This window comes from Geotrypetes seraphini, chromosome 11 (assembly GCF_902459505.1).
Source record: "Geotrypetes seraphini chromosome 11, aGeoSer1.1, whole genome shotgun sequence".
Taxonomy (NCBI): Eukaryota; Metazoa; Chordata; class Amphibia; order Gymnophiona; family Dermophiidae; genus Geotrypetes; species Geotrypetes seraphini.
In genome coordinates, this window is record NC_047094.1 from 75,266,993 (window position 1) to 75,292,543 (window position 25,551).

The 25,551-nt window shown below is 42.8% G+C and overlaps 1 long non-coding RNA gene across 1 annotated transcript in view; it reads right to left on the reverse strand.

Annotated features, from left to right (window-relative positions):
• Positions 1–25,551, reverse strand: part of LOC117368947 — a 132,138-nt gene that overhangs the window by 49,476 nt on the left and 57,111 nt on the right. Inside the window, exon 4 of the long non-coding RNA XR_004541041.1 lies at positions 2,634–2,728. This is a non-coding gene — a long non-coding RNA (uncharacterized LOC117368947). The remainder of the gene's footprint in view (positions 1–2,633; positions 2,729–25,551) is intronic.

Consider the following 25,551-nt stretch of genomic DNA (forward strand, 5'->3'; position numbering starts at 1 on the left):
AGCCAGAACTTTTATAAGGAAGGAATAAGCTAAATATTGCAGTACTGAGGCTTGTATGGATGCTGCGGGGACGGTGATGGGGCGGTGAAGGGAATGGATTTGACGGAGCAGTGAAGGGGACGGTGCAGTTACGGGGACAGATTTTTTTTCCCCGTGTCATTCTCTAGTGCTCATGTCAAAAGCTTCCCTCTGACTCAAATTCCTGTTTTTGCTTTTGACTGAGCACCGCGTTGCCGATCTGAAGTTCTGTTGATGCCAGGGGTAGAAGGAGGCCCGTTGCCAATCTTAAGTGTCATCGCAGGGGGGGCATTGCCGATCTTGTTGCCAAAATTGGAAAGGTGAAGAAGGGAGAAAGATGGGCCTGTGGTGGATGGAGAGATTGAGAGAAGGGGGCAGATGATGGAAGTGGAGAGAAGGGGCAGACATTGGATGGTAGTGTGGCGGGTAGAGGGGGAGCCTATGCTGGATGGAAGTGCAGATGGGAGAGATAAGGGAGCAAATGTATGAAGGAAATGGGAGGAGAGAAAGAGGAGAGCAGACGATGGAAGTGGACAGAGAGAGGAGAAGGTACTAGATGGAAGGGATAGAGAAAGAGGGCACATGATGGAAGGAGGGGATAAATTAAAGGAGGGCACATGATGGGAGAAAAGGATTGGGTTAGGGAAATACTGGAGGGGGTGAGGGAAAGAGGTGTTGAGCTGTAAGTAGACAGTAAAAAAGGAAATTGATGAGAGGGTAGTAAGAACGTAATCTAGATGGATGCAGAAAATAAATTGAAAAGGAAAATGAGGGAAGAAAGGGATTGCAGAAGAAAGATGTGGGAGAGGGAAGAGAGGAGAGAGATGCCAGACCAATGGGGGTAAAAGGAGAGATGGAAGGGGGAGGCATAGTTTCTGGAAGGGGCATTGAAGAAGAGAAGATGCCATATAGGGGCAGAGAGATGGCAGACAGTGGATGGAAGGAACAGAGTAACAAGAAGATGAGGAAAGCAGAAACCAGAGAAGACAAAGGTAGAACAAAAATTTTCTATTTATTTATTGCTTTAGGAGACGTGTCACTGTTTCTGTGGTGTTGCATTGTATGCAGAGTCCAGCTTCTTGCTGGTTCAATTTAACCTTTGTCTATGTATTTCTATTTTATCCCCCCTTTTACAAAACTGGAGCGTTTTTCAGCGCCAGCCGTGGTGGTAGCAGCTCTGATGCTCAGAATTCCATGAGTGTCAGAGCTGTTACCACCGTGGCTAAAATCCACACTACAGTTTTGTAAAAGGGGGAGGGATTAGTTTGTGATGACATTCCATACTGGGCGAAGGTGTTTTCTGTGTTCTGTGTGTTTGAAAGACATGGTTTTCTGTTAGGATTGACGGTGTAGGATTGATTCAGTCTGGCTTGTTTAGTTTTACAATGGGTGTATTGCTGTTGTACTGCTCACTGCAGTATGTAAGATGCTGCCTTTTCCTAGGTACTCGTGTGACGTGAGGCTTGTTACTAAAAATCATGTTTTTCATACAGATTGGGGGGGTGCCAAAAAAATGATGGGCCCCGGGTGTCACATATACTAGGTACGCCACTGTACAGATTTACCCCACTAGCGGGAAATTCTCTAAACAAGTAGCTTAGACTGAAAGGGCATGAAGGCACCTATTTGTAACCTACTTTTGAAAGTCACATAGGCAGCACATATACTGCAGAAATCATGGCTAAAATGAAACTGTGGACATTTACAGCTTCTTGGAAGTAGATAGAAATGTTCACATGTACAGTATGTATACATGTGTGTTATTTTATAAAGTACAGGTACAAGATCCTTTTTCTGAAATTCTAAAAATCAGAAAGTTCAAAAAACTTAAATTTTTTGTATCAGTTTTGCATTACTAATTTGTACAAAAATGCTTATTTTTAGCATCAAAAGTGAAACCTGGCCCCAAAGTCACTTTAAAGACTTTACGCTAGTTTTTTCATCTTACTTCATACTGGTGTGAGGTATTGCCAGTGGCCACAGCGATTCATATTCATTGTCTGCTGTGGCCCCACATGCTTCTCTCTGTTGCATCCAGCCAGGAAGGAAAGAGGAAGTGATGTCAGCAAAGCAGGATGTGGCAGAGAGAAGCCTGCAGGGTTGCAGCAGGCGATGAATATGAATCGCTACAGCCAGTGGTGCCACATCATTTCAAAAAACGAAACATTCTAAAGTCTGAACTGTCTCTGGTCCCGAACATTTCAGATAAAGGATTATAAACGTGTCCCTGCATAAAACCCAACTCCTCTGTCTTTGTCTACAATCGTTGAGATTTTTGCCTAAATTATACCTCAATGGATCGAAGCAGAGTTGTGTCTACAGTTGCCCATTTTTATCCAGAGCAGATTAAAAATCCTAAGATTCTGTCTTCAGCAGAATTTTGAAAAATCGAAATTTAAAAACCATGTTTCCATGGTAGTTTGTCTTCTGGGTGCTGTTAGCTGCTCTGCTCCAGGCCCTGACCTCTGTGAAGTAAACAATGGTTTTAAAAGCATACAGGGAGTCAGCTAAAGTGCATCCCAGAATGCACTGCAAAAGTGGTAGGCCCAAACCAAAATTCCATGAATTGGTAAAAAATGTGAAATATTTGGGGAACGCATGCACATAAAACTTACTGTGTCCACAGGAACTTTGTAGAGTCTCCTTTTCCTAGCGTGGCACCACATCTTATCAGCCATCAGACTACTGCAGAGTGATAGCATCTCTCAGACTGAAAGAGAGAAACAGCAGAAACATTCAGCATCCATGGAGTAAAAAGCCTGAGAAATGTCACAGAGCAGATCACCTTGTTTCGCATGAACTGACAATGATCTGGACCCCTAACCAACTATTCAACATACATTACTAGCTATTACAGGTCAGGGTAGAGTGGGATACCAGCTGCTGTGGGCCCTAGAGCACCTCCATATTGACAGGTCAGTCCACCCTGGTCTGCAATGTAAAACAGAACAGTGAATTCTATCAAATCAATGGCCAGTACATTTCCCACAGTAGCTGTTGATGGGAAGTATGGATTACCTCAGTTCCAATCAACATTTTCCCCCAAGGTGTCTTCTGTAGAATATATGCATGTATTGAAAATATCCAAACATATCTGTATCTGCTCTTCCACATCTGAACAGGACAAGGGGGCTTGTTTGGAAACCGTGGGCCATTAAATAAACTACTGAGCTCCTGGGATTTCCTTCATTGGAAGGGTGAGGGGGAAGGAAAACTTGCTTCAAGGCTCATAAGACTAGGATCATCTTCCGGGAAAACCCAGACATGTCCAGACTCCCAGACAGACTTTCCAAAATCCAGCATTTGTCCAGGTTTTGGAAAGCCCCTGCAACCTCCGGCCGCATCTGGAGGGCCTCTGAGCATGTGCAGATGCCATCACATGCATCTGCATATGCTTTAGGCCCTCCAGACATGGCCAAGTTTCAAGTTTATTATGGTTTGATATACCACTTTAGTATCAAAATGGTTTACAATATAAAACAAGCAAAAATAATTAATCTAATCTAATACTTGGTTTTATATACCGAGACTTTAATCTAAGAGTGCTCGATTCGGTTTCCAATAGTTAGATTAAGCTGAAAGAAACATATTAATTGGATCTTAAAAGGGTTAATTACCAAAATGTTTGGCGAACAAAGTAGTTTTTAAAGCCTTGCGAAAAGAAGAAAGGGAGCTGAAGCATCTCAGGAAAAGTGGAAGATCGTTCCAAAGTTGTGTGAACTTAAAGGACAAAGAGACGCCAAAGATCTTGCTTCTTTTGATACCTTTACTGGATGGGCAGGAAAGCTTAAATTGTTGATCTCCTCTTGCAAAAGAGAATCTATAAAGATTCCAAGATAAAGGAACTAAAGGGATGAAAATACCTAGAAGAATTTTAAAAACAACACAGGCACACTTGAACTGGACTCTAAGATACACAGGGAGCCAGTGGAGGTTGAAAAACAGTGGTGTCACATGATCAAACTTACACTTCCCAAAAATCAGCCTGGCAGCAGTATTCTGGACCAATTGTAATCTGGAAAGACAAGTTTTTGTAATACTGAGATAAAATAATCGATTGGACCAAAATGGAAAAATGGTGTTGGTGAAAAAGGTGTCTAACTTTACTCAGCATGCGTAGAGTGAAAAAACATTTCTTAATAACGGAGCTGATCTGGTCCTTAAAAGAAAGCGAGGAGTCAATAAGAACTCCCAGGATCTTAGCAGAAAACTCGATTTGCAGAAGAGAACCAGATATTAATGCTACAGAGCTAGGAAGGCAATCAAGTTTAGGGCCTAGCCACAATAATTTTGTTTTAGACGCGTTAAGTTTCATCTGAACGGATTGGGCCCACATTTGGATTTTGGAAATGCTAAGATTTACTGTAGACGCTAAGTCAGTAATATCCGCCTCTATCTCTATCAAAATAAAAATGTCATCTGCATAAGTAAATAAGTGGACAGCTCGAAGCTATTAAGAGTAGTCATATAAAGATTAAATAATACTGGTGAAAGTGGGGAACCCTGAGGGGAAGAACATGTATGGTATATGAAAATTTGAAATGTCAAGACATGGCACAAGAGGAAAAAAGGGGAGGGTTTACAATTTATAAAATAAAAAATTGAAAAGGTAATGGGAAGAAAGATATGAAGAAGGGGAAGACTTAGGTGATCCATTTCTCTAAATCGCAAAAGCATCTTTAAAGTGAGAGATTTTAAGGTTAGATTTGAAATGATTAGTTTCAGAGTAGAGAATGACACGGTGAAAAAATTGGTCCCCGTCACCGCCCCGTCCCCGTCTCACCATCCCCGTCACCGCCCCGTCCCCGTCTCACCATCCCCGTCACCGCCCCGTCCCCGTCTCACCATCCTCTTCACCGCCCCGTCACCGCCACTGCCACCCCATTCACCGCCCCGTCACCGCCACTGCAATCCCATTCACTTTTCTTTATTTACGTATAAAGGAAACATTCTTTAAAACTTTAAAACTTTAAAACTTAGTTAAATATTAGTTAATAACTATACAAAAACAAAACACGCAGAGAAAAAATTAATTAATATAAATTCTCAAAACTGACACATTTTGATCACTAAATTTAAAATAGTTATTTTTCATACAGTTTTTCAATCACTAATCTTCCACCACCCCTGGGGCTAGCAATGCAAAAACAAACACGACATGTACTTTAAATGCTGCCGTGATTAGCATAGTGACCGCGGCTACGGCTGCAAGTCTCCCCTCCCCCCAGCGATCACGGCAGGAGGGCACCCAACCCCTCCTGTAGACCCCCCCAACGGCCCTCCCGACAATCGCAGCAGAAGGGTACCCAACCCCTCCTGCCGGTCCTCCCAATGGCCTCCCCTAAGATCGCCGGCAGGAGGGTACCCAACCCCTCCTGCTGGACCCCCCCAACGAACCCTCCCACCCCGGAACCCCCTTAGTCTTACTTTCCAAGTTGGACCGGACGGCTCCTCACACGTATGGCCAGCAGGCTTGCCTCCGTCCAAATGAGGCGGGCCCGCCCCTACCCTGCCCAACCCACAGGATCCTAGGGCCTGATTGGTCTAGGCACCTAAAGCCACTCCCGCTATAGGAGGGGCCTTAGGTGCTTGGGCCAATCAGGCCCTAGGATCCTGTGGGTTAGGCAGGGGAGGGGAGGGGCGGGCCCGCCTCATTTGGACGGAGGCAGGCCTGCTGGCCAGACGAGCGAGGAGCTGTCCGGTCCAACTTGGAAAGTAAGACTAAGGGGGTTCCGGGGTGGGAGGGTTCGTTGGGGGGGGGGTCCAGCAGGAGGGGTTGGGTACCCTCCTGCCGGCGATCTTAGGGGAGGCCATTGGGAGGCAGAGGAGGGGAGGGGCGGGCCCGCCTCATTTGGACGGAGGCAGGCCTGCTGGCCAGACGAGCGAGGAGCTGTCCGGTCCAACTTGGAAAGTAAGACTAAGGGGGTTCCGGGGTGGGAGGGTTCGTTGGGGGGGGGTCCAGCAGGAGGGGTTGGGTACCCTCCTGCCGGCGATCTTAGGGGAGGCCATTGGGAGGACCGGCAGGAGGGGTTGGGTACCCTTCTGCTGCGATTGGCAGGAAGGGTTGATCTGACAAATGAGGAGCACGGTGAAACACAGGTAAATAGCGGTTCCTAGAAGGGGGTACATTGGCCCGCGGGGACAAACCTGTTCACCGTTTCCGCGGTCGGTGAATGGCCTTGTCCCCGTCACCGCAGCGACTGCTAGTTTTCTTCCCCGTTTTCGGCGGTGACCCGCGGCTTAAATGCGGTGGCCGAGGGTAAACCGTCACCGTGTCATTCTCTATTTCAAAGCTCATCGCAAAGAGAGGAAGAGGCCTTCTAGAAGCAGGGCTGGCGGTGGAACTGGGCAGAGCTGGAGGCAGAACCAGGTGGAGCTGGAGGCAGAACAGGGCAGGGTCATGTGTCCGGGGTTTTCTTTTTTTAAAAAAAAAATATGGTAACCCTATTCTGGAAATGTAAAACCAAACCAGTCTACAGCAGCTTAGATTCTTCCAGAATACAAGATTTGACTGATGAACTTGGAGTCATATTTGAGTAAAATTTATTGAAATAAATTTAATCAGCTATATTAACAGTGCACAAGCATAGAGACTTCCTCTGACTCAAAGTCCCTTGGGGTTACTCCAAAGGCAGATCCTACTGAGGGCAGGGGTCTCAAACTCTAGTCTTTGATAACTGCAAATCAGTCAGGTATTCAGGATACAGTACTCCCCCGATATTTCGTTCCAGGAACCCCCGCGAATTTCAAAAAAATGCGAATACATTTTTTTGCCTGTCAAAAGGCAGGAGAGGGCAGCTGGAGCACAGGCAAGTGAAGAAAATCACTCATGGTATGCTCCGACCGCCTCTTCCTGTTACAAAAGTAAGGCTACACCAATCAGGAGCTGCTTTGATATACAGCTCCTGATTGGTGAAGCCCGACTTTAGTACAGGAAGAGGCGGTCAGAGAATACCGCAAATTAGTGAGTCCGCGAACATACATACAGTGGAGACAATGAGGTCTATTGTATTCACTGCTTTTTAGTCACACCCTTATGAAAAAGTTTTAAGTGATAGACAATTTAAAAGAAACAAACCAGTGCATTCTCTTGGAATTCCACTATAAGCAAATACCCCCCAAAAGTTATTCCTTACAGCAATACTTAGGGCCTCTTTTACAAAGCTGAGGTAGCTATTCCAGCGTGGCGAATGTACAGAAGCCTATAGGAACTGGATGAATTTTGGTGCATTTGCCATGCCAGGAATCACTACCGCGGCTTTGTAAAAGGGGCCCATAGTGCAAAAGACCCAATATTCAGATAAAGTTATGCAGATAAAGGGGTCCTTTTATTAAGGTATGCTGATTTAGAACACGCTAAAGATTAGCATGCGCTAAATGCTAAGATGCCCATAGGATTAGAATAGATGTCTTATCATTTAGCGCCACTAAATCGGTTAGTGCACCTTAATAAAAGGACCCCAAAGTTAGGCCTACCATTTATTTACCTATATTTATGAGCCTAATTTGTGAGTCTAGTACTGAAAATCAGTGCTAAGCTCTGAACTTCTTTTCATCACTCTAAATCCGTCCCTGATGTCACCCACTTTTATGCTCCTAAATGTAAGAGTTTAGTGAAATTGTGAGTACAAACTTTTGCCTTTTAACCTATGTTAAGCACATCTTCTTAAAGCTCACCCTTATTGCTGTTTAGCCTCAAAACACCAGGCAAAGCATTCCATATACAGAACACAAACCAGCTATTGAAATTGGTGATGCCCACATTTTCATGTGGCATAGCCCAGCCACTGTTTCCACGTGCAATTTCATCATTGATTGAGACCGTAAAGTACGCATTGACAAATTGGCACCAGGGCAAATTTGATTTGCAAGAGAAATGGACTCACCTAAAGACTCATCACAGCTGGGGAAGAGTGGGCATTCTAGAAAGAGTTTGGATGTTAGTGTCCACTGAAGCTATAACAGTGCATGCTATTTTTGTTGTACTTATATATTTTAACTTGGGAGGGGTGACAATGCATTTTTCAAAATGGTTTCTTTTCCTGTGTACAAAATTTAATAAAAATTGATACAAAAAAAGAAAACATGAAAAACATGAAATTTCATGTTTTATTGTATCACAAAAAATGCACACTCTTTCCTGATCGTGCATGCATGCACAAACTATCAGAAAACGGTGTGCATTCTTTCTGAAAGAGTGTACCCTCTTTGTGAATAGCGCACCCTTCTGAAAAAACATGAACACTTTTGGAAGAGTGCACGCTCTTTCAGAAAGAGTGCATACTCTCAACATTACTCTTAGAAGAAAAAAATATTGCCCCCCCCGAACAAAACAAATAGTACTGAAAATGAAAGCTACATATCCCCTAGTTAACTCTCGGTATAATCAGTTTGGAATACACAGCTCATTTAACCTATGAGCAATAATCTTCCACTGGATCCAACGGCACAACAGCCTTCAAATTGATAGGAACCAGATACTGGCCACGAAATCCAGAATATTTTCAGTGGCCAGTGTGTTCCTGTGGAATGCCTTGGTGGGACATTAAAAATTATGTATAGATTGCTCTAAATTTAAAAAATTATTAAAAACTCAGTTGTTTATTGATGCCTATATGTAGGGGTTGCAATGAACAAAAATACATGCTTTAATTTTAGGAACTTTTTATTATTCCATTTGTCCGTTGTTGCCTACATGCAGGCTGCAGAGAATAATATACTGTATGTTGTGTTCGTCCTGGTCATGATACCCTTTTTAATGATACCCAACATTCTGTTCGCTTTCTTTGAGGCTGTCGCACACTGTGCTGATGCTTTCAGTGTTGTGTCCACCATCACCCCCAGGTCTCTTTCAAGGTTGCTTACCCCTAGCAATGATCCCCCCATTTTGTAGCTGAACATCGGGTTCTTTCTCCCTACATGCATAACCTTGCATTTCTCTATGTTAAAGCTCATTTGCCACTTTTTTGCCCACTCTTCCAGCCTCGTTAGGTCCCTTTGCAGGCCTTCGCAGTCTTCTGCGGTTCTAACCCTGCTGCAGAGTTTGGTGTCATCCGCAAATTTAATAATCTCACATTTTGTTCCCGCCTCCAGGTCGTTAATAAATATATTGAACAGGAGCAGTCCCAGCACCGACCCCTGTGGAACTCCACTCGTGACCCATTGCCAGTCTGAGTAATGGCCCTTTACTCCAACCCTCTGTTTCCTGCCTGCCAGCCAGTGTTTGATCCATCAGTGGACATCCCCTTGCACCTCGTGGTTCCACAGCTTCTTAAGCAGCCGTTCGTGGGGTACCTTGTCGAAGGCTTTTTGGAAGTCAAGGTAAATGATGTCTATGGATTCCCCTTTATCCATCTGGCTCTTTATTCCCTCAAAGAAGTACAGTAAGTTCATGAGGCACGACCTTCCCTTGCAGAAGCCGTGCTGGCTCGCCTTCAGCTGTCCATTGTTTTCTATGTGTTCGCAGATGCTGTCCTTAACCAGTGCTTCCATCATCTTTCCTGGAACCAAGGTCAAGCTCACCGGCCTGTAGTTTCCCGCGTCACCCCTTGATCCCTTCTTAAAGATGGGCGTGTCATTTGCTATTTTCCAGTCCTCTGGGATCTCCCCAGTTTTTAAGGATAGGTTATATATTTGGCGAAGTGTTTCCGCTATTTCGTTTCTCAGTTCTTTTAGTACCCTTGGGTGGATGCCTTCCGGACCTGGTGATTTGTCGCTCTTCAGTCTGTCTATCTGTCAGAGGACATCCGCTTGGCTTACCTCTAGTTGGAGCAGCTTTTCATCCTGATCTCAACTTATGATCTCCTCGGGTTCTGGAATATTGGATGTGTCCTCTCTCGTGAAGACTGACGAGAAGAACTTGTTTAACCTATCAGTTATCTCTTTTTCCTCCTTTACCACTCCCTTCTTGTCTCCATCATCCAATGGTCCCACTTCCTCCCTGGCCGGTTGCCTCCCCTTCACGTACCTGAAGAATGGTTTGAAGTTTCTTGCTTCCCCTGCCAGTCTCTCTTCATATTCTCTTTTTGCTTTCCTAACCACTCGGTGACATTCCTTTTGGTGTCTTTTGTGCTCCTTCTGGTTGTACTTGGTTTGGTCCTTTTTCCATTTTCTGAACGATGTTTTCTTGTCCCTTATCGCCTTTTTCACTGCATTTGTTATCCACATCGGGTTTTTTGTTCGATTCTTTTTGCACCCTTTCCTAAACCTGGGGACGTACAGGTTCTGTGCTTTGTGCACAGTGTCCTTGAGTAGGGACCAGGCTTTTTCTACGGTCTTCATCTTCCCTGAGCTGCTGCTGAGTTTCTTTCCCACCATTTTCCTCATGGCTTCGTAATTCCCTTTTCTGAAATTGAGTGCTGTCGTTGTGGTTCTTTTCGCCTTTGATGTTCCTATTGCTAGCTTGCACTGGATCATGTTGTGATCGCTGTTTCCTAGTGGTGCTAGTATTACCACCTCCTTTGCGGGTCCCCCTAGCCCGTTGAGGATTAGGTTGAGAGTGGCATCTCCTCATGTTGGTTCCGTGACCAGTTGTTCCATGAAACAGTCCCTCATAGCCTCCAGGAATTTTGTTTCCCTCGTGCAGTTTGAGTATCCAATACTCCAGTCTATTCCAGGGTAGTTGAAATCCCCCATCACCACCACATTTCCGTTTTTGCATACCTGCCTCAATTCAGCCTCCAGGTCCTGGTCATTTGCTTCTGATTGTCCTGGCGGGCAATAGTACAGTCCCAATTTTATGTCTGTTCCATTTCCTCCTGGTAGCTTAATCCATAGTGATTCCAAGCCGTCCGCCCTTACTGTTGTTTCCATCCTGGTTGAAGGAATAGAGTCCTTTATATAAAATCCATAAACGCTTTTGAGATTTACTCTCTGACTAGTTAACCAAAATACGGTACCTACTGAATTCACTTTGCCTTAAGCTAAAAGTGTAAAAGACACGAGCCAGATGCAAACTAAAAAGTAAATAAAAACCAAAGTGGGATAGAGAAGGTCATTAGTGCAAATAAAGTAGACACACTATCTACTTTCTCTATAAAACACAGAAAGACTTTTAAAGTTTTGTGTCTTACATTTAAAGTTAGACAAAACAACACACCAGGATTCATAGACCGACTGCTTATCCCTTACACTCCGACAAGGTCACTTCGTTCAAGTCAACAAAACTTACTAACAATTACATCTTCAAGACATATAACTTATGACACCACACGTAAGTCCATTTTCTCCATTACCGCTCCCACTTTTTGGAATGCTCTTCCATCTTACCTCCAGCAGGAATCTTCCTTTATTAAACTTAAGCCTAATCTTAAAACTTTTTTCTTCAATGATGCCTATGAATTAATGCATTAAGAAATACAATAAAAAATTACTTAACAGCAGAATTATTAGGGATCTATTCCTAACATTAATTCAAACATTTATTTATAAACCTCCTCTACACCCTTTCCTCACTTTCTTTCCTATCAAGATATTGTAGTTCTTCCCCTTCTCATCTACCCAACTGTGTCGTATATCTAAAATTGTTGTTAGTATAGTATGTCAACCCTTGATGTTATGTAACTCCTTTTCCCTCTTTTTTAAATTAATTGCTCAGGTTTATTATAAGCAGTATATCAAAACTTAAAGAAACTTGAAACTTGCAAACTAAGTTTGTACCTGATGCAACATAGGGTCAAGTGACTTGCTTAATGTTACAAAGAGTGACAGTGGGATTTGAACCCTGGCTGCTCTAACTGTTAAGTTAGTCCTCCAAAATGTACCAGGAAAGATCCTCTAACAAGTAAGTCAATATACACAAAATAAAAAGGTAAAGGGACATTGTATGCATAAAACAGGATCTTATTGGCAGAACTGGGGCTTTCCAAAATTGCCCAATAGGTATGTGCTTCGGGGAGGTGTTCCCAGGGGCATACATTCACATGTATATGTTTGCATTTTCAAAAGCATGTGTGCACACATGAAAAAAGTATCTGTATCAATGGCAGATGCAGATCTATGTGTGTACAATGGTCAGTGGTCAAAGAGAAACTTTTCACTTTGGAGCACTCTCTGAAATGCAGTAGGTGCTGAACACTCCAATTCAGAGCAGCTCCTTCAACTATGTCCAGAAAAAAGTAATATTTATTGTTTATGTTGATTAGTAGTTGATATACCGCTCCATCTGGTACACAGGTCGAAGCAGTGTAAAAGCCATAAAAAAGAATACAGAAAATTAACAACATTCAATTAAAGGAAATCATAATATCGCACACACTTAGCACAACTAAAAGAAAAATTAACTAAGTTTTTATGGGATTTTGTCTTTCCATCTTGTAGGATGAATTTAAAAGAAGGTTTTAATAATGATATCATTAGTTAATGTTTTATTGTGTTTGTCTTGTTTAAACATGTTTAGCATTTTTAATTTCTATGCAAGTAATTTTGTAAACCGCATAGTTTTTATGCGGTATATACATTTTTAAATAAATAAATAAATAATAATAAGTTAAAACCTAGAACATCAGCTTCTAAATGGTCAACCTCTAAAAGGTTAACTCCAGAGTGTACAGCCCCAGTAGCACTGTCTATTATCCTGTGGTCTATGATCCAAATGCTATTTTGAAATAATAGGTTTTTAGGGATTTGAATTTTGGAAATGAGGATTTATTCTATAGGTAAGGAAGTAAACTATTCCAAAGTTTAGGAATAATTTTTTTTTTAAAAGCAGAATTTCAGGTGGATTAATAGTTTGTTTAGAAAATGGCAAAACCAAACAATTTGCATCAAGTGATCTGAGAGAACAAGTAGGAGTGTAAGAGACTGTCTAAGTAGAAAGGTAAGATGAAACATCTACGGTAATTAATGTGCCTTCTAAGTCGAGCAAAGAATGTTGAACCAAATATGATATTGAATGGGAAGCCAGTTTAAGCCTCTCAAAAGCAGAGTCAGAGAATTACATTTGCATACAGCACAGAGGACATGGGTGGCCATATTTTGTAAGATTTGTAGATGTTCGAGGTGATACTTATTGATTTCCACATAAAATGAATTGCCATAATCTATTCTTGTAGTCATAAAAGCATGAGCAAGAGTTTGTAGAGTGCAAAAGTTCAACAGTCTGTGAAAAGAACGAATAATACGTAAAGTCAAGAAACCTGCCTTCATGACCTTAGAAACTTGCTTTTCAAAAGATATGCAGAATCAAAAATAATACCAAGGTAGCAAAAGGAAGTCACTGGAGAAATAGGTCTATCAAATGATACAGGAATCTGTGAAGTGAATCGGTGGTGACCTGGAATCCAACCAGCCCAAGGTTTTTCTGGGTTAAGAACCAACTTATGATGGAACAGCCAGTGTATAAGAACATTTGATTGCACTCTCTGGATACTGCCGAGGCAATCTGTAATTCTCCAGATAATGTTAAAATGATCTATAAGAACATTTGGCAACACTCTCTGGAAAATGCAAAGGCAATCTGCAAGAACATTTGGTGGCTCCATACGGATCGTGCCGAGGCGATCTATAATTCTCCAAGGGAATCTGTAAGAATATTCAGCAACTCCATGCAGACAGTGCCACTGAATACTGCCATATTTTATATGTTGTTTTATGGAATAGTGCTTTTGAATAGTCATCCCAATGTTTATGTGACAGTGAAAGTTCATCCCTCCCCTCCCATAATTCTTCTATGACCTTGTTGCTGTTTTATAAAGTAAAATTGATGGAACCATTGCAACATCTCCATAACAAAAATTCAACACAGGGCCTACCAGCCTTTCTGCATGAGAGACCCTGGAACCCACTATCACCCATAGCATGGACTTCCATAGCACCAGGGAGCTTGTGCAAGGGATGGTGCTGAACTCAGTAGAGTCTTTCAGTGCACAAGGGCTTGATGAGCAGCATGGCACCAAACTCAGAATGATACAAAGCAGAGGAGTCAGTGCCTGATATCTTCCAAATTTGGCATCAAAAGCAGGTTTTCTACATTACCCATGCTTGAATCTGGGACTGGACATGTCACAAGGGCTACCCATGTCCTTTCTGGGGCTAATGCAGAATGCCATGTGGTAGAGCCTGAACACGAAGCTTCTACTGTGAAGTTACAGATAAAATATATTGCGGCCATGCAGCAAGCTAATGAGATACAAAATAAAAGTGCAAAGAACTTGTGCACTAATCAAGAAAAGACTAATTGTTACAACTGTCTGGGTCTTGCTGCATCCGAGTAAGTGGAACTGACATGTCAACCACTGTGCTATGACTTTCTTCAGGGTGACTACTTATTCGGATGCAGCCAGACCAGGACAGCTGCAACAATCATGATGGCAGCTGTAGAAGCCTAAGAGAACAGGGAGAGTCTGATGGACACATTCACACAAAGGTTCTGAGGTAAGAACAGCTTCACTGTGCACATGTCCAAAGAAAACAAAATAACAGCCTTGCAAATCTTTCTTTCACATAAGGGCCCGATTCTACAAATGGTGCCTAGGTTAGGTGCTGCCAGGCACCCTAATCATGGACATCTAACTAAAATTTGCACACAATTGGCTTAATTGGCGAGGTAATTGCCCACGCCATTAAAAACCGATTTTAAAATATAAGTTAATTAGGATTGCACGCAGAATGCTGCAAAGCATGTAACGAAACTTAATGAAAAGTAGGCGTGGTTAGAGGCAGAGAATAGGCATGGTTGACTTAGGTGTCACTAGGTATCAGTGTTGTGTGCGGTTACGTAAATTAAGCCAGGAAAACCATGATTCTATAAGGGGCACCTAGCAGTTAATCGATAACCACTCCAATCAGAGCCTACAAATTAGGTGCCATTTATAGAATCAGGCTCAATAGTTTTGTGATGCAAATATTTATGCACAAAGCAACATTCCAGTTCATATTCAAGTGAGTGCTGGTACTTTCATTTTCTTCAGATATACGCATAGTGAAGAAGCTGTTACTTCCTATTGTCTTTTAAAGTTGCAGGTATATATGGTCACAGAAAAAATGGAAAAATAAAAATGGCAGTAAATCTCCCAAACTAGAATTAAATCTCTTGATTAACCCTTTTAGGAAAGATTTGTAAACTTTAAAGAGTTTTACCTCATGCAAAATTGTCATTTCTTTAATAAAGCATTAACTATTTTTTTCTGTGGCCCTCCAAGTACCTACAAATCCAAAATGTGGCCCTGCAAAGGGTTTGAGTTTGAGACCACTGCCATGAACCAACGTGTACCCTGCAAGTTAACTTCTGCAATGAACCCCTTTATGCATTGTGCACTCAGTAACATGCATGTACCCCTCATGGTAGCTATGCACTTCTACTCGCAGTAACTTTGTGCATCGGCCTCTCTGTTATGTGGTGTAGTAGTGTGAATGTATTTGGGGCAGGGAGGGTGTTAATTAGTACTGCTGTCACCTGTGCTGCACTTGCTCTGTGGTGAGAAATCATATGGAGGAAGCTTGCACTGCTGCTACCTGGTGACAGTATAGGTCAGGGGTAGGCAATTCTGGTGCTCGAGAGCCGGAGCCAGGTCAGGTTTTCAGGATCTCCACCATGAATATGTATGAGATGGATTTGCATGCACTGCCTCCTTGAGATGCAAATCTATCTCATGCATATTTATTGTGGATATCCTGAAAACCTGACCTGGCTCCAGCTCTTGAGGACCGGAATTGCCTACCCTGATATAGGTGTATGAATGTTTTGCAGCTCTCCTTTTTTCAATCCCTCTTTTTCCCTTCCTCATATTTCTACCACTCCATTTTTCCCTCACTTATCCGAGGGGAGCCCAATTTCAGCCCTCAAGGACGGCAAACCAGTTTTAGGATATCCTTAATAAGTATGTATATCTCTAACGCCACAGGGAAGCTATTATAACTCAAGACTAACAGTTTAGCATTCAAAGATTTTATTAAACTATTGGTTCACCACCTTATTAAAAAAAAAAATTTTCACAATCATTATAAAATTACTTAAATTACCATATACACAAAATTACACAAGAGACCAAACACCATTCATTATATCCTTAAACCTGCAGTTGTTCTTATTCATCATATATCATTAGTTCCTTTTTCCAAAACTGCTAGATATATCAATATGTTCATTAACGCCAGATCCCACGTTGATCTTTAAAATGATCATTGAATGCTCCACAATCTTATAAAGGTTCTTCTACACATAATATGCAGGTGAGCTCAACACCAAGCTGTGTTTCGCATCTTCAGGAGTTGTGTCTGTAAGGACTCCCAGTGTCATTTGTTATCTCCTTGAAGCAATTCAGGGTGGGAACATACCATTCTACCTCCACACTTCACACCTCCCAACCTCACACTGATCTGAAAGCAGTCATGATAAACATGTATGAGAGATATTTGCATGTGATGCCTCAATTGTATGCAAATATCTCTCATGCATATTCATTAGGAATGTCCTGAAAACCAGACCGCTTTGAGGTCCTTGGGGACTGAACTCAGTCACCCCTGAGGTATCCACCTCCTGACATTGTGCATAAAGCCAATGTGTACCTAAATTTACCCACTTGCCAGTGAATACAGTACCCCATAATCTGTCTTCATACTCAATGCCTTATTTTCATTACAATTATATTTGGAGCAGGGGGAAATGGAAGAAACATAGGAGGGAAAGGGAACTGTTTTGGCTGCTCTTATTGTTCTCCCATCAGCTGGGATGACTCATGCCCAAACAGTTGGTAGCCGCTGGCCCTGTACTCCTACCACTCCATCTACCCATGTGCCAGCCTCCCTATTCTAGCTTTTATCTATCCTGATTTCTCTCCCAGCCTTTCACCCAGACAGCCCCAATCTATTGCTTTTTTCTCACCTTCCATATCAATCCTCTCCATCTCTCACAAAATAAGACGGAAAATAAAGCACAGAGTAAAGAAAAGACCCCCTTTGCAGTTGATCAATAAAATTTAACATTATTATTATCTGTCCACATTCCCGTCCCCCTACAATTAAAAACTGGGACACTTACTGACCTGAAAAATGGAACACAATGGCACTAACCTCCTGTTTGGGAGGTGGGGGGGTAGGATATGGTATTGAAGTGGAAGAGGAGGATGGAAATAGAATGTACAGGAGATAAGGGTAAAGACTCCCAAAAAATACATCTAAACTTACCTGGAAATTTTTTAGGGAGCTTAATTTCTAAAGAGCCGAGTTTAGCAGCAAGCTCAGTCCAGGATCAGAAGCCTTGTGCCAGAGGAGCCCCTGAGAGGAGCAGGACAGGAAGGTGTGAGAGGTATGGGGGTGGAAGTTGTGGTGGTGGGAGGTAGGAGAACAGGAAACACGGAGAAGGGAAGTTCTGAATGAATCCAGTACACTAACATCACTGTTCCTAGATCATTTTTTTACAGCTATGATTAGGACTCAAGGGAGAGAGGAGCAGGGCCCCATTATTTTGGAAATCAACCGTGGAAGGAGGGACATTAGAGAAAAATAAAGCTGACATAGAAGAATAAGGATGAGTAAGACATATTTCTGCATGGCCACCAACAGACAAAGAAATCAACAGAAGAGGAAATGAAGTATTTGACAAGTAGAAATGTGGTTTTGTTTAAAAAAATAATAATTACAATAATGAATACTGGGGTAAGGAAAACATAGGATACAAGGAAAGGGGTGCAAAAAGAAAATTGAGACAATGGACAAAGATACAGACAGGAAAAATGGGCCGCCTGCCAGCCTGTCTATCCCCTCCCTCCTATGTATGAAAAAGAACATATTTCCAGGCGCCGCTGGCAAAGACTGTGGGCATCGTGGGCACCAGGGAATAGAAAATGTACAGTGATTATAATAAAATGAAATGAAACAAAACGAAGCGAAGAGGGACAAGAGAGGTGTTTGAAAAAAGGGAAAGGGAGAGAGGAAGAAAGGGAAAGAAGGAGCGGCAGAGAGAATCACAGACAATAGGCACATAAACGAGAGGCAGACGTGGGCATGGGCAGACAGTATGCGCATGCACGCACGCACGCATGCACACAGAGGCACCTACACATACATGCAGATGTACAGCAAGGAAAGGTCGGCTTTCTGAGAAGCTCTGCTGTCGTCTCTGCCCTGTCTGGGACTCAGGATGCCACCGTCTACCAGGTTGCTATAGAGACACCATTACTGCTCTGTGGTTCCCAGACTGGCTCTTTGGGCTGATGCCCATCTCTCCCTTCATCTCCCCCACTCTTTCCCTTTCCATTCTCCTCTCCTTCATTAATTCACAGCACGCATTACTGCGGCATTGCCAAGTGCCAGCCTCAGACAGGGCGGCTTGTGTCAGTTACAGGCTGGCACTCTCACAGATATATATACTCTTTAAATATATTTAGATGAACATGCAAAAACCAGAATATTCATGGCAGGTACACATGGGGATAGACACAGACATGCAACATCAAGAAAGCATGGCTGCTGTATTAATCCACTTTAAAGTTTAATGAATAGGAATTAAACAAACAAATGAAAAATAAGATGATGCTTTTTATATTGGGTAACTGAAAAAATTTTATGACTAGTTTTTGAAGGCCAGAACTTTCTTCGTCAGGCCATGACAGTATGAGCAAAAGATGACAATATTAGAATATATAAGTGAAACATAAAAACATTCCAGCACGTCTCATAGGGAGAGGTGAGGGGGCGTGAGAACCTTGGAGTAATTAAAGGGTAACAAAGTAGTAGAATTCTATGTTTCATAATGTGATAAGAAACTCTGATCTCTATTAAGACTTGTCTTGTTGGTGTCAAAGCATTTCATCATTCTAACTTCAAAGGTCTTATGTTCCTGGATTTAATACAAAATTTCCTCTTAGTATTCTAACCACAAGGTCATTGACAACATGCTGTGATCCCTTGCTTTTCCCCCACCTGCTTTTTCTCTCTCCTCACCTGCCCTCGCTCTCTGTAACCGCTGCTGTTCCTGATTTTGTTTATTGCCCCCTACTTTTCATTTCCTGCCCCCTCTTTCTCCATAGCATTTCCAGAATTTCTGTTTGTTGCCCTTGCTTTACCCCCACCTGTCCTCTTCTCTCCCCCCAACAGTTCCCAAGGATCTGTTTATTGCCCCTGCTTTTTCCTCACCTGCCCTCTATCCCCCACCCAACAGTTCCCAAGGCTCTGTTTATTTCTCTTGCTTGCCCCCTGTTCCCCCTTCTTTTCTAATAGTAGTAAAAAAGTGAGGAAGGAATTGTGCACATATACCCATGTCGGGTCTGCAAGTTAGAGTGGTTCCAACATACTGATTCAACGCAACATAGACCGTTTCCATCTGTTTAAAGCAGTGACTCGCAAACGTTGTGAAGCCACAGCACACTAAATGTAGTGACCGCAGCTTGAGGCATCCGAAAGTGCGCGGACGTAGATGCAATGTCATCACCATGTCGACATCCGCGCCCGCACAAAGGCCCTACAGAAGGCCCTGACACCCCCCCGGAGCCGTCAGTGGGGGGTGTCAGAAGGGAAGATGCGCAAACAGGAGAGGCACTGGCGCTGGCTGATTGCCTACAGGATGTGCCTCTCACCCTTGTGCTCTTCTAAAGTCCTGGCGGCTTCCAAGTTCCCAAGGGCTCAACCTGAAGAAAACGGGAGCTGCTACAGATGAAGGCACGGGTCCCAGAAAAGGTCCAAAGGATCAATCCTCCTTGAGGTGCCTATGCTGCATCCCTTTGGAGACCCTTCCTCCTTGTAGCGGTTTATAGTCTATTTTATTCAACACATTATACAGATTGCCACCTGCCCCCTCTCCCCAACAGCTATTGCAAATGTGAAGAGCAATTTTATTACCAGGCATCCACATTTACATACCACTTGTGCAGAAAACTGAACAGAATACCAGCACTTTAGTGAGATAAAGTGGCAATAAAGTGACTACGAGCTATTCTGTAAGGGTAGACTGCATAGTGCATAAATGCAAGGAGGTGTTCAGATGGACAGGGCATGTGGGCATGTTGCCACTTATGCACACAATTTACAGAATACTATATGTTAGAGACCTGCAGTTATGCCAAGTCTATGGCTGGTGTAATCATGGGCACCTTAATGTCAGGTGTGCAAATTCTAGGTTACACTATTGCTCTGTAATGGAATCTGAGTACCTAGGTTCCGTTTTAGATTAAGCTCTCACTGCATTGGGGCTCCTAAAAGCAGGCACCCATTTATAGGATTTCCCCTTATTGCCCTGGACTCCTGGGTCCAGCAGTGGCATAGCCACAGGTGGGCCCAGGCCCATCCACTTTGAGATCAGACCCACCCTGTAGCAGCACATCTACAGTATAATGTGACTGGTGGGGATCCCGAAACCCCTCCAGATGAAAACTCCTGCTTCTCCCTCCCGCGTACCTTTGTCGGCAGAGAGTAGCTACTGATACACACTACTTATGCTGGCCCCACAGCCTTCCCTTTGATGTACTCCGCCTATGTGGAATCAGGAAACTGTATCAAAGGGAAGGGTGTGGGGCCAATGCGAGCAGTGTGTATCAGTTGCTGCTCATAAAGATTTCACTGGACATCTCAACCAAAAAAGCTATGTGAAATATGTACATCTTTAAGTTTAAGTTTTAAGTTTAAGTTTCCATCTTTAAGTTTATTAGGATTTTATATACCGCCTATCAAGGTTATCTAAGCGGTTTTTACAATCAGGTACTCAAGCATTTCACCCTCTCTGTCCCGGTGGGCTCACAATCTATCTAACGTACCTTTGATGAAGCTGAATAAGTGACTAGTAGTTTGTTGAGTGGTCATCTAATACAGTGCTCTTCAACCACCGGTCCATGGACCGGTGCCGGTCCACAGGGCCGGCATGTGCATCAGGCCCAAAACTGTATTCTTCAACTGCCGGTCCGTGGTGCGATCGATGCGTTGTTAATAAGATTATATTGTGTGTATATATGAAAAATGAATGGAAAAAATAGTGTTACAATTAGGACTATGGGGGCAGGGCTGGAGTGGAGATTGGGTAGAGATGGGCAGGGTCTGGCCCACGACTTAGCCCAGTGTTCTTCAACTGCCAGTCTGCGGACCAATGCCGGTCCACAAAATAATTATTTTATTTCTGCCGGTCCATAGGTGTAAAAAGGTTGAAGAACACTGATCTAATACACAAATTAATGTTTGAGGTAGGCAGGTGGCTGCTATGATGTCTATACTAAAACCTTAACAAGATGCTGAGGTTGTGTTAAACTGGTGTTTTGAACTGAGCACTCATAATTATTTCACAGTAGAATTTGTTTATTTTGATTGTTTTGTATTTTTATTCAATAATTGAATTCTGATAAAAGGTTTAAAATGTATGCCAGGAAGGAGGGGGTGTGAGAGATCAAATCACTGTGAGCAGGCAGGAGAGGGAGAGACCAAGGCCCAGATGCACTAAAGCCAGCGATCATCACTAAATCTGTTTTAACAGCTTTAGCGACAATTCCATTTGCCGACCCAATGCACAAAACGGCTCACCGCATGGTTTTCTACACGATCGCTTATTCCCCAATCCAACCATGCAAATAAACTCATTAATATTGACATGCCATGTAAACTAATAGAGCAATTGATGCTCCAACATGGCTTCCCGATGCATTAAAAAAAGTATTAGCTTTTAGTGATCCAAATAAAGCGACTGATCAAGACCAATCGCTTACCTGTCTAACCTTTTTTTTTTTTTTTAATTAATTAATGGGCACAGATGCTGTGCATGCACAATATCTGCCTCATTAGAAAAAAAGAAAATAAGCATACACACCCCGCCGATGACGGCCCTCCTTGACGGACCGGCACCTGGAAACAGACAACCCCACCCCTGGTGGCAGCAAAAACGGCAGGAGGAATGCAATGGCGACTCCCCCTCGGCACAAAATAAAATTGGCAGGAGGGTTGCCCACTCCCTCCTTCCATGGCAACTCCCCCATGCGAGAGAAAATTGGCAGGAGGGAAGCCCATTCCCTTCTGCCAATGGAGGTCCCCTCCCCCGAACCATCCCTCCTACTTTTTTATCTACAGTAATCTAAAGATTTATATACCAGATCATCCCTAAAGATTTGGGCTTGACTCGGTTTACAATAAAAATATGTTTACAAAGATGTGTTGATGTTAAGATAGATCATTAGGAGTTACGATGTTGAAATATCGTAGTTTTTAAATTTTTATGGATAACCTGAAAAGAAATACATGATTGTATCTGACCGGGAAAGTCATTCCTTAAGGCAAAAGATCAAGCAATTTTTTTTGGGGGGGTAGGGTAGGAGATGGTTCGGGGGGGGGGCCTCCGCTGGCAGGATGGAGTGGGCTTCCCTCCTGCCAATTTTCTTTTGCACAGGGTGGGGGAGTTGCCATGGAAGGAAGGAGTGGGCATTACTCCTTGACAATTTTTCTCACATAGGGAGGAAGGGGTGTCGGCATGGTAGAAGAAAGTGGTCATTCCTCCTGCAGTTTTCGCTGTCACAGGGGGTGGGGGTGTTAATGGGTCAGATATTGTGCGTGTGTAACATGCACAGCATCTGTGCCCATTAAAAAAAAAAGATTTCCTGCCCCGAACTGTTGAGTGGCAGGAGGCTGCTTTCCAGGCTTCCCCTACCTCTCAGCTGTTTGGTCTTTCCCTACCGGCTCTGCGCATATGTGAGAGTCACTCTCAAAGCCATCAGTTGGATGGGAGAGACGGGGATTTAGATGAACCTCCATGTGAATCATTTGCATGCAACATTTTTAGTGCATCAATAGCTCTTTTTGAATAGGCCAAGAAATCGTATCAGAGAGACCCACACAGTTTTTCCAATCCTCTTTAGTGCATCTAGGCCCAGAATACAGGTAATGTTCTTCTGCCCACCCAGCTTGGGCCCAGACCCGTCCAAAACTGGGTATCTGGCTACTCCGGTGATGTCCAGTTCTGAAGGCTGTATATTCAAAAGTATAGTAAGGGTAGGGATAGTCCTGAGAATAGCTGCCAACATGCAGCATGTTTGATAGCATAAACCCTATGAGATAAGACTTAGTGACCTGAATATTATGACAGAGATATTCAAATATTTCAAAGGTATAAAGAATGTGCAACAATATATTTTTTTTTTCAAGAGATCATGATAAGATTCAAACAGGGGAGGATTCAGGAGTCACATCATAAAATTGTTTTTCCTAAGAGACCCAGTGGATGTCTCAAAAAGCCTCCCAATGTATGGGGAAGTAGACAGAGATAAGCAAATTCATGAAATTGTGAGATCAGCACCAAGGAGTCCTAGCTGTGAAGAAGTGAGGGAAGAATCAGAGATCAGCTGGAGTCTATGATGCTATGATAGGAATGAAACTAGCCAGCTTCAGTGGATCCTTTCAGATCTTACTTTCTGTCATATTTTGCAATGTGAATTGTATATCCCGCCAACTTCTACTATATAGTATATGGTTCAAGGCGGGTTACAGATTTAAGAGACCAGAATATAAATGGTAAAAGTGACAACTATATTTCAAAATGTAAATACAATATTTATTGAAATCTTACAGGCCGATAATCAAATGGATTTAAGCTGCAGGAGAGGCTCCTGCCTGCTTAAAACCCCTGGGTCACTTAACCCCCAATGTTCAACAGCACTAAACTAGGCAGGCCAGTCCCATATAACAATATATTTTTGTTTTAAGTCCCACAAGACCCTTACAAATCCCCTTCATTCCATTTCCCCTTCCCCCAGCCTACCACAATGATCTTCCTCCCTTACATTCACTGGGAGGTCCCCACCCTGCGGTATAGGTAGCCCTCCTCTGGGTCTACCTTATGTCCCTGGTAGTCCCTGGAGGTCACTGGGGGAAGAAGTGAGGTCCACTCACTCCTGTCCCTTATGTCCACTAGAAGAAAATGGCTGCTGCAATCTCTTGAGATACTTTTGTAGTACCGCAAAGCTGCTACGACCTCCATTTTTTTCTAGTGGCTGCAAAAGGGCAGGAGTGAGAGGCCTCGCACCTGCCCCCAATGACCCTCCCAGACCACTAGGAACATAAGATAGGGTCTATCTATACCACGGTAGGGGTATGTGTATGTGTGTGTGGGGGGAGGAATTGGATCTTCTGGGCAAGTAAGAGAGATGGAGATTGTTATGGTGGGCTGGAGAGGAAGGAAGGAGGGAACGTTGTATGGGGATCAGAAGGGCTTCAAATTTAAAAAAAAAAAAAAAAAAAAAACCAACAATTTAGGAGGGACCACATAACTATTATGCAGGCTCCGCTGAATTTCAGCTGGGTCTGCATAAGCTCTGGCAGTCTGCCCACCCATATTTAGCTCCCAAAATTCTGTGCCGGTGCTCGGATATGGCCCAGCACTGAATACTGGTGGTTAATTCACTGCCAGCTGAATATTAGGGGTTGCTGATTACCTGCCCTTAAGTCCTTTCTAAATATTTCATAAACATAGCTCATGATAGAATGAGTAGTAACGTGAACTACTTTTTAAAGATCTAGGAACAGAATTCCATCCACAAGTTGACATATACATAAATGATCCTTTGAGAATTCTTGGGACTTTTTAGGAAAGTGAAGAATTAAATCATATTCTCTCTTACCCCTCTGTCTCCTTCTTGCTCTGCCATAGTTCCTTTATCTGTTTATGGATCTTGCTGCTCCCCTGCCACCACCAATTACTATCTCTCTGTCTCACTCTTGCTTTCATCCAGCTTATCGTCTGTCTGTTGCTATTCCTGAAACACTTTCTCAACGGTATATAATATCCTCCAATAGTGCTACACTGCTACTAAAAGAAAAAAAAATCCAGTTAAAGAAAATGCTTACAAGGGGTAAGTTTATAAGAAGGCTCCTAGATCTAGGTGTAAACACCACCCATAAATGGCAGTTTTATTTATTTAGTCAAATTTGTTATACCGCCCTTCAACAGATATCAGCAGCTTTGACCTTTTGGATTTAGCAGGATATCAAATAAACTATAAACATAAATATCAGTGAAACATAGAGAGAACAAATGAAGGCAGATAAAGATCATATGGCCTATCAAGTTTGTTCAACCATGCCATCCACTATCTTCTCCTCTCCCTTAGAGATCCCAACGAACTCGTCCCAAGCTGCATATGAATGTCCTCTTACAGAGCATTGACTAGTCACTAGTGGAAAAGAACGCACCATAATTTGATGGCATGTAATTTGTTGTTGAATGTGTTTATGGGCAGAGGATGGATGGTGCAAAGAAGTACATGCATGGGTTACAGAATATTATAATTTACATGCACTCTTGCAAATTTTAGGCACAGTCATTTACACCAGCATTTGGGATGGTGTAAGTGATTGCACCTTAATGAAAGTGTGTTTTTGGCCACTTATGACAGTATTTTGTAAGAAAAACTGTCTGCTTTTCTTTATAAACAGAGCAACAAAGAGAAGGCGTCAAAGTACACAGCAAACAGTAGAATAAAAAAAAGCACCAAGAGTCTTGCGGATTAGGATAACGAAATTCACTTTATTAAATGACCTAACATGGGCCGTGTTTCACCAAAACTGCCTGCATCAGGGGTCCAAATGAATGTATCAGAGTGCAGTACAAACTAGTTAAAACTTTGCAGAATT